Below are 9,401 nucleotides of genomic sequence, written 5' to 3'. Positions count from 1 at the left end.
CAGATGGGGTTCATAGCTCCCACCCATCTACCCATAGAGGGAACAAATGAACAAGGTAAATCATAATACCTCACATTAGATAAAAATCTTGTAAAGTGTATTTTATTTTTTAAGGTAAAATAGTTGTCCCACAGCATGTACAGCACAATAGAGCTTATTTCGTTGTAATTCTTTAAAAGGCAGTTAAGTCACTGGAATTCAGGTGTCAGTTAATGTTTTGTCTTTACGGATTTTATGTGGCAAAACACATTCAAAATGACAAAAGAGACAGATGCCACTTGTAATTTTGTAAGATTTAAACTTCAGTATACAATCAAATTACTTCGAATAGCACCTTCCATCAGAGGGCATCAAAGCACATATGCATAATTAATTACTCCTCTCAGCGATGCTGTGAGGTTTAAGTAATGCCAGGCCCATTTTACAGAGACATGTTTAAGGATCCCATTTTAATAGCTCTAGTTGTGATCTCCATATCCACTGAAGGCAGGACAAGAAGTAATTGGATTAACCTGCAACAAGAGAGATTTAGGTTAGATATTAAGAAAAACTTTCTAACTATAAAGCTAGTTAAGCACTGAAATAAGCTTCCAAAGGAGGCTGTGGAATCCCTGTCATTGGAGGTTTTTAAGAACAGGTTAGACAAACATCTGTCAGGGATGATCAAGGTATAGTTGGTCCTACCTCAGCACATGGGGCTAGACTAGATGACCTCTCAAAGTTACCCCCAGTCCTACATTTCTATAAGTTTTTTCAAAAAGCACAAATTTTAACACTTTCTACAGTTCCTCTGCTCTTTTTAATTTTGATTGGGATGAAGCAGAAATAACAAATTACCACAAGAAGCTGTTCTCCTGGAGCCCAATTTATAGCTACTCTGCAGCTGCACAGGCCCTTCAGGAAACACTCTGGCTCAAGAGGCTTTCTAAAGGAACTGGCTCTGTGTGCTGCATGCCCCCCTCCTGCACCCTCTCACACACATCCCAGGTGCAGGTGGAATTCAGGAGCAGTTGGTGTGTATGCCAAGGGTGGAACAGGAAGTGGCTAGAGTCTTTTTACCCCGGTGTTTTTTTGGTGCTGCAATGGTGCAGTTTTAGGGTGCCCAGCAGTCCTGGAATCAGGTAGGCACATCCACCTCCACTCTGTCCCTCCACCAAGCCTGGCACTGATAGAGGGATAAACTCCCCTGCTGGTGTTTCTGATGTAGAGGAATGCAGAAAGTATAAGACAACCCACAAGAGACTATCTTCTATATGAAAAAATGCTCCAAGTCGTACCTAAACCAAGTTGAACCTACATACTATTTAACAATGGTCCGGCCTTCATTTAAAAGGCCAGCATGGATGTAAGGAAGCCTGAATAGACTCTGAAGCCAAGTGTGTGTAATGATAAGTCTTTTAGGACCCAGTCCTTAAAGTCAGTGGAAGATAAAAAAGGTACTTAGCACCTTCAAGGATTAGATACCTAACAAATAAAAATCATCCTACAAAGCAGAAGAATTTTCTGACATTTGTGGTGAATAGGTTATCACAGAATGTGTGCTCAACTCTTTAAAACAAAAAGTGAGAATGTAAAGTCTCAAAATTGCCTCAAACAACGTTGAGGAGCATGTCTGTGTCTGCAATACAAATAATTCCTGCCCTGCAACTGCCAACCTTGATGGTACAGCCTGGGAGTCAAACCAGATTATTTCTGGCTTCAACATCATCTTTTGTGATGAAGATACTACCTTTGGAATTTAGAGCCTGATTCTGAAATCTGAGGGCACTTAACAGCTCCTAAGAGGTGATCAGCATCTTAAATGCCCATGCATGAGTGGCAGATGACCCCTCTCCCTTCGGGGAGGCTAGACCACCGGCCCCACCCCTTCCACCTGAGCCCCCACCCCCATGGCCAGAGGAGCCCCGAGCCGCCCCCCCCACCATCACCCACAGCCAGAGGAATCCCAGCCCCTGGCCGCTTGGGCCTGACCTCTGAGCTCCAGGCAGCAAGCTGGAGCTGAGCCTCTGCCGGCTTCAGGGGCGAGGGGAAGCAAGGGCAGGCCATGGCCTGGGTTAGGGGAGGCTTAGCTTACCCTGGCCTTTGATACCTGCCACCCATGTAAAAAATTACAAGGATGTTTTGGTTTTTCTACAGAAGAAGCTTTATAGTTCAAGGGAGGAACCTGTTACAGGAGATTGTTACTAACATTTGTGAGAACAGACATTCAGATCTTGTTTTCCCTATGCAAATAAAGATGGAAATGAAACAGTGTAACATTGTTTGTGCTTGTGACACTCTGTACCTCGGGGGAACACCCTGCACCCCCATGTTCATCCTTATAATATGATTGTGTGGAATCCAGTGCAAAGTTTGTCATGTCGAGTGTCTTCGGAAGGCTCATGATGTGCTGAGCATTGTTATAGTAACATTATAGGTTGTAATTTCATGTATATAGTTATGAGGCTGAAAATGTGTCCTCGTGGCTTAAAACAAGCCCAGGCAAAAACTCTCCAAGAGCAGAGGGGCAGTTCACACCTCATCAGGGCATGTACAGAACAAACCCAGCCCAGCCTCACAGGAACAAACGACACTGGTCAAGGCAGCAACAAAGGATCTGTTGAATTCTCGAGTGAGTCACCCCCCTTCCTTTGGTCAGTTTGGGACTATGATGAGGTAAGGCTCACCTGACTCTGAAGGGGGTGGGCAAAGCCAAGAGGAAAGAAAGGACTGATAAAAGGGAGAGAGGTTTGCCATGCTCCCTCTCTCTGCCACCTCCAACTACAGACACCACCACCAAGCAACTGAAGCACTGATCAAAGGGGAGAGCCTGGTTTAAGGACAACCAGCCACCTGTAGTGAGAAGCATCTAAGTTTGGAAGGGCACTGAAAGTGTTCAGATCAGCTTAGAATGCATTTTACGTTTATTTCATTTGACCAAATCTGACTTCTTGTGTTTTGACTTATAATCACTTAAAATCTATTTTTTGTAGTTAATAAATGTTTGTTTATTCTACCTGAAGCAGTGTGTTTGGCTTGAAGCATGTCAGAGACTCCCCTTGGGATAACAAGCCTGGTACGTATCAATTTCTTTGTTAAATTGATGAACTCATATAAGCTTGCAGCATCCAGCGGGCATAACTGGACACTGCAAGACGGAGGTTCTTAGGGTTGTATCTGGGACCGGAGATATTGGCTAGTGTCATTCAGTTGCACAATCCAAGCAGCAGCTGGCCAAAAGTGCTCACTCACATGCTGGGAGCAGCTTACATGCTAGAGGCTGTGCATGAACAGCATGAGAGTGGGGGTTCTCACAGTGAAGCAGGGTAAGGCTGGCTCCCAGAGTCGAGGACTGGAGTGACCTAGCAGATCACTGGTCCAGCTAACACCAGGGGAATGTCACAGTGGTGCAGCAAGCAGGGTGTATGTGCAGCTTGTTACTCTAAGGGTATGTCTACACTACAGGATTAATCCGAATTTAGATAATTCGAATTTGGGAAACAGGTTGTATAAATTCGATTGTGCGCGGCCACACTAAGCACCTTAATTCGGTTTTTAACCACATTAATTCGGTGGTGTGCGGCCACACTACCCCATTAATTTAAACACAGTAATTCAGTGGTGTGCGGCCACACTAACCCTAATTCGAATTAACAAAATCGATTTAGGCTCTACTCCGTTCGTCGAGGTGGAGTACAGAAATCGATTTAAAGGGCCCTTTAATTCGAATTAACTGGCTCTGTAGTGTGGACGGGTGAAGGGTTAATTCGGATTAACGCTGCTAAATCCGAATTAATCCCGTAGTGTAGACCAGGCCTAAGTGGAGTTCACACTTTAAGCACTGATATTTGTGATTTTAAGTGAGTCTTAAGTGCAGTGGCTAAGAACAGTCAGGAGGAATTCACAGTTTTGTTATTTTCTGTTTGCTTATTTTGGGAAAGGGAAGTAAGAAGAGGAAAGCAGAAAAATGAGTGAAAGCACTGAAGTGATTGCAAAGTTGGAGCTTTTTAGGCTGCAGGTTGCAGGAAAGGAGAGGGAGCACCAGTTGCAACTGAAAGAACTGGAGATAAAAGAAAGAGAGAGAGAGAGAGCAGCAGAACCAGAGGCCCCCAACCCCAATGACTCCCATCACTCCAAAAATCCACAAATGTGAACACTTGTGTCCTGCATACAGTGAGGAGGACGATATTGCTGAATATCTGACTACCTTCGAAAGGCTGTGTGTAATAATGAAATCCCTGATAAGAGAGTTCTTACCTTGATTGCAAAATTAACTCGTAAAGCATTCAATGGAATGCCTATTGAAGATGCTTTAGACTATTATAAATTTAAAAATACTGTTTTGCGAAGTTTTCAGATCACCCTTGAACCATATAGAGTTAAATTTAGGAATCTTAAAAGGGATATTGGGATGAGTAATGGGGAATATGTGAACAAAATGAAAGATTTGTTGGGAAAATGGGTGAGGGGTAAAGAAGTGGCAAGTTTGGAAGGAATGCTTGATCATGTTGCTCAAGATCATTTCTTGAGCATATATAAGGCCGAAGTAAAGCAGTGTCCATGGGATAAAAATGTAAAGACTGTGGATGAGATGGCTTTTTTTGTTGATGCCTTTGAACAGACTCAGGCGTCTATTGAGGGCAGGCCACAGAAAGAGGGGTTTAAAACTGGTGAGAAGGGAGGATCCCATTTTGCCCCTGGGAAGAGAGAAGGGGATTGGGAGCCTAAACATTCTCTTACCCAAAAACATCCCTCTAGCTCTCATCCCAAATCTCCTGTAAAAGCAGAAGTGCCCAAAAGGTGCTATCAGTGTAATTCCACTGATCTCCTGAGGAACAAATGCCCTGTGCTAGGAGGAAGCAGGCAACCAATAGCTCATGTAAATTCTGCTGTCCTCAACACAGAAACCCCCCAGGCAATTGAAACCTATCATATTGATTTTGTGAGATTAGCCTCTGCTGAACCAGACATGGAGCATGTTAAGGTTGTCCAAATTAATGGCAGGGAGTACTTGTAGCAGAAGGATACAGGGGCCCAGATCTCTCTGCTTAACAAGAGTGTGGTCCCAAAGGCCAGTATGTTACCTGGCCTAATGGCAGAGATTGTGAGGGTGGGCAAAAGCAGATTCCTCATACCACTAGCTAAAATCCATGTGGTTTGGGAAGGTTTGGAAAGTGTTTTGACTGTCGGGGTAATGGAACACCTCCTAGTCGACCTGCTCCTTGGTAATGATTTTTTCCGTGTAGCTTAGGTTAAAGTATTTGCCTGCAGCAGGAGGGAGTTTTATGCTGGGACCACCGAGGGAAAGGGTAAGGTCTCAGGAACTGCTGAGAGAATGGAAGAGAGTCTCCTTGATTCTTCTGCAGAAGGGGGAAGCCACATGCTTCCAGGTGGGAGGGGGCGTTGAGACCAACTCCTGCACTGCAGCTGGAGGCAACACCACATCAGGAAGGGATGGGCGTGTAATGCCTGCCAGGGAGAGAACTGTCCAGGTTGTTAGCTGCCAGCAAGTTGCAGGGAAGTAGTGTGCTTCCAAGTATGGGAGGGGCTGAGACTAGCTCCTTTCCAATAGAAGACAACATGCCCTCAGGTGCAGGGGCAGGAGAGGTGATGTCTATATTTAAGGAAACTGTCCTAGTTGTTAGCTGGCAGAGTTTTGCAGAAGAACAAGGGACAGAACCCTTCCTAGGGAGCACAGAGAAATGTGTCTTAGGAGGGTGCCTGGAGGAGGAAACTGGGGAAGGAATAATGGGGGTACAGGAATGTCTACTCACTGGTCATTTGGGAGAGGATGCCCAGGACAGAATGGCTGAGTCAGCATCTTTGCACCCAGGCACTCAGCCTGTGACTCAGGTTTTGAGAGGGAACTGTGTGACCGACTTCCTGGAGGGGAGCAGTCACACAGCTGACTTCTCGGGGACAGAGAAAGGGGTGATGGAGGGTACCCCAATCCAGGTCCCAGTTTTTCAATGTATTAACTATTTTAAAACTGTAATGCGAAGAAGGGTTTTAATAAAATATAAACACCTGTAACTATTCCTTATATGGTCAGTAACACTGATGATGATCTACACTAACAGTCTATCAACATAGCTGTAACGGCAGGAACTTTTTAAGTAACTATTCATACAAAATACGTTGCCACTTTTAACAAAACATTATTCCCAATTACTCTCAGCAAAGAATCATATATGCTGAACTTCATACCTCAGACTGCTTGTCTAGTCCATGAGGCCCTGCCCCTGCCCCGCCTCTTCCCACCCCAGTGTTAGGATTGGTTAGGTAAATTTCAGTAAAATGATTGGTTAAGGTATAGCTGAGAATATTACTATATAAATTAGGGGCAAACAGGAAGTAAGTTGGGATTCGAAAATAAGAAAAAAGGAACTTGGGTTTAAGCTTGCTGGAAGTTCACCCCACTAAACATCGAATTGTTTGCACCTTCGGACTTCGGGTATTGTTGCTCTCTGTTCATGTGAGAAGGACCAGGGAAGTGAGAGGGTGAAGGAATAAGCCCTCTAACAGAGGCATAGCATACAAGTCATGGAAGGTGATAGTACCGCTCTACTTGGTGCTGATTAGGCCTCAGCTGGAGTTCTATGTCCAATTTTGGTTACCAATATATAGAAAAGATGTGGAGAAACTAGAAAGGATCCAGAGGCGAGTGACAAAGATGATCAAAGGGATGGAATGCAAACCATATGAGGAAAGGCTGAAGGAACTGGGTATGTTTAGTTTGGAAAAGAGGAGATTAAGGGGGGCCAAGATAGCAGTCTTCAAATACTTGAATGGCTGCCATAAAAAAATGGAGAAAAGTTGTTCTCTCTTGCCACAGAGGGCAGGACAAGAGGCAATGGGTTCAAACTACAGCATTAAATCTCAGGAAGATTGTCCTACTGTTCTTACAGTTAGGAAGATGAAACAGACTGCCTAGAGAGGTTGTGGAAGCTCCTTCACTGGAGGTTTTCAGAAAGATGTTAGATAGCCATCTGTCTTGGATGGTTTAGACACAACAAATCTTGCATCATAGCAGGGGGCTAAACTAGATGACCCTGTCTATGGTTCTAGGATTTTGGTGAATCATAAGAGTCAGAAAAACTTAGTTTCAGTCAAATGAAGTGTTTCATTTTGTATGCAGTGTAGTTGTAGCCACGTCGGTCCCAGGATATTTGAGAGACAGGGGCAGGGGGGAGAAATGAGGTAATATCTTTTATGCAATTATGTGTAGCTCGAGCGCTTGTCTCTCTCACCAACTGAAGTTGATCCAATAAAAGATATTACCTCACCCATTGTGCTTCAGTGTTATCTTTTAAGATAAAGGAAATTAATCAGTCTACCCCTCCCCCAACCTTTGGCCAAGTGATTGGGGCACTCACCTGGGATGTGGGAAATCCAGGTTCAAATCCCCAACCTAGAGCAAAGACTTCAGCTTAATGTTTCTTCCTGGTAAATGCCTTAACCGCCAGGCTATAGGATAGTCTGGAGTTAGTCACTCAATCTCTCCTTTTGAAGCTTTCCCACTTTTTATAAATACTTGTGTTCCAGCCCCTGCTCCACTGAATACTCAAGTGTCTCCCCTTTCCCAGTGCTCTAACTACTGGGCTATAAAGTCATTCTCTCACTCTCTGGCCCAATGACTATTCAAGTATTTTATACTAAGTGAACCAGCTTTAGCAGGCGAGATTAAAAAGCACTCCCGCGCCAAATACTTAATAGCCTGGTGTTTAGAGTACTCACCCATGAGAGAGCAGCAACTTGGGTTCAAGCACCTGCTCCAAAGTGGGGATTCATACTTGGTTCTCCCACAACCTATCTAAAGGTTATAAAGATGGGGGACAGCACTCCCCTACCAGTGTTTTTGGTGCTTAAATCCCACCTGTGAATCTAGCCTGAAAAATTAAAATGAGATTTTGTTAGTGCTGAAATGGTTCATTTTGACATTATTTCTTCTTCTTCTTCTTTTTTTTTTTGACTGAAGTATACATACCTATCCCCAAATCCAGATTTAAGTTTGGAGATGTATTTTTGTTAAGATGACCTGCAAACGCTTAAAAAAAATCCAGTTGATTTAGTCATTTGTTTAATGTCCTAAGGACTGTGGTCAGGGCAGGGTGGAAAATCCCAGCAAATAATTGATAACAAATTCTTATATTTTATAAGTCCTGCTGTTTAGCACCGCCAGCGCCTGCCCTCCATGTGCCCCAGTATGCATTATGTTGGTGACATCACACCTACTGGGGTTCTGCAATGGGGTGGAGAACAGTGGAGTCAGGTACCTGCTATTTTATTTTATTTTCATAATATTGCCTAAGTTTGAATAGAACTATTAATAAACTTTGCAAAAAACTGCATTACCTACAGATCCCCAAAACCATCAGTGATATTTAGAAGTAGATGTGGAATTGAGATACACCTGGCTATGCTGAGGAAGACTCTAGGCCAGAACAGAATGTTAGGCAAGCTAATGCAAGGCCAGGTCTTTGAAACTAGAGTTCTCAGGAGCATGAGCTATAGAAATAAAAACCCAGTCTGAGGTTTATTTTAGGAGATTATATTGGTTAAATCATCCTTGACAATGCAAATGCCAGACTGCTGCATTCCTGCCAAAAAACAAAACAAACAAAAAAACCCCACAAACTATACTGTAAGTAGATTCCACAAAATAAAAAACACAAACCAACACTTATGTATTCTCAAAGCCCAAAAAATTAAATGGCTTCAGATGTTCATTTCTGGTTAATTCTCTTCTGTGAATATATAACCTTGCTCTCTGTGGGTCAAAACCCAACCTACTCAGGTATGCATCATTTTTTGGGTCCAGTCCTTCCATTTTTTGTTTTAAATGTACAAACAAAACAACTTTTTATCATATAAAGCTTAAACAGGTTCACACTAGGAAAAAATACATTATGAAAAAATACACAAAATCATACCACTTCTTCCTTCATCTGAGGAAACACAAAAGTTAAGACCTCAAAAGTTAAGCTCTGCAGTGTCTGAATGTGACAAAAGTGGTCCCTGCCTTGGGTGCCCTCCTGCAGTAGGCTACCACCTCCCACAATCCTTCACCCAAACGATTCCATTCCTCCAGGCGCCACACACCCCCCCACACACCCCGCCCCACACACACACTCTCTCTTCCCCTTTCTTCTGCCCACAAAAGGGGTATAGTCTCTCAGTGTCCAATACAAACCCCCCTTTGGGCATAATTTATTCATCTACATCAGTTCAGTGACTCCCTAAAACCTTATGAGATCATTCTCCACAACAAACATAAAGCAGGGGTTCCCCACATTCCACTCTTCACAGACATCACCTTCAAGTCACCCACCCAAGAGTCAAGAGCAGCACTTTGTCCCCAGTTCCTTTTTTACCCCTGATCCAGAGTCCCAGTCTCTAGGCCTTCCTGCCTGAGAGTGACT

The sequence above is a fragment of the Terrapene carolina genome, unplaced genomic scaffold (assembly GCF_002925995.2).
Source record: "Terrapene carolina triunguis isolate 2854851 unplaced genomic scaffold, T_m_triunguis-2.0 Scaffold96, whole genome shotgun sequence".
NCBI classification, from domain to species: Eukaryota; Metazoa; Chordata; order Testudines; family Emydidae; genus Terrapene; species Terrapene triunguis.
Note: the sequence above shows the minus strand (reverse complement) of the source record.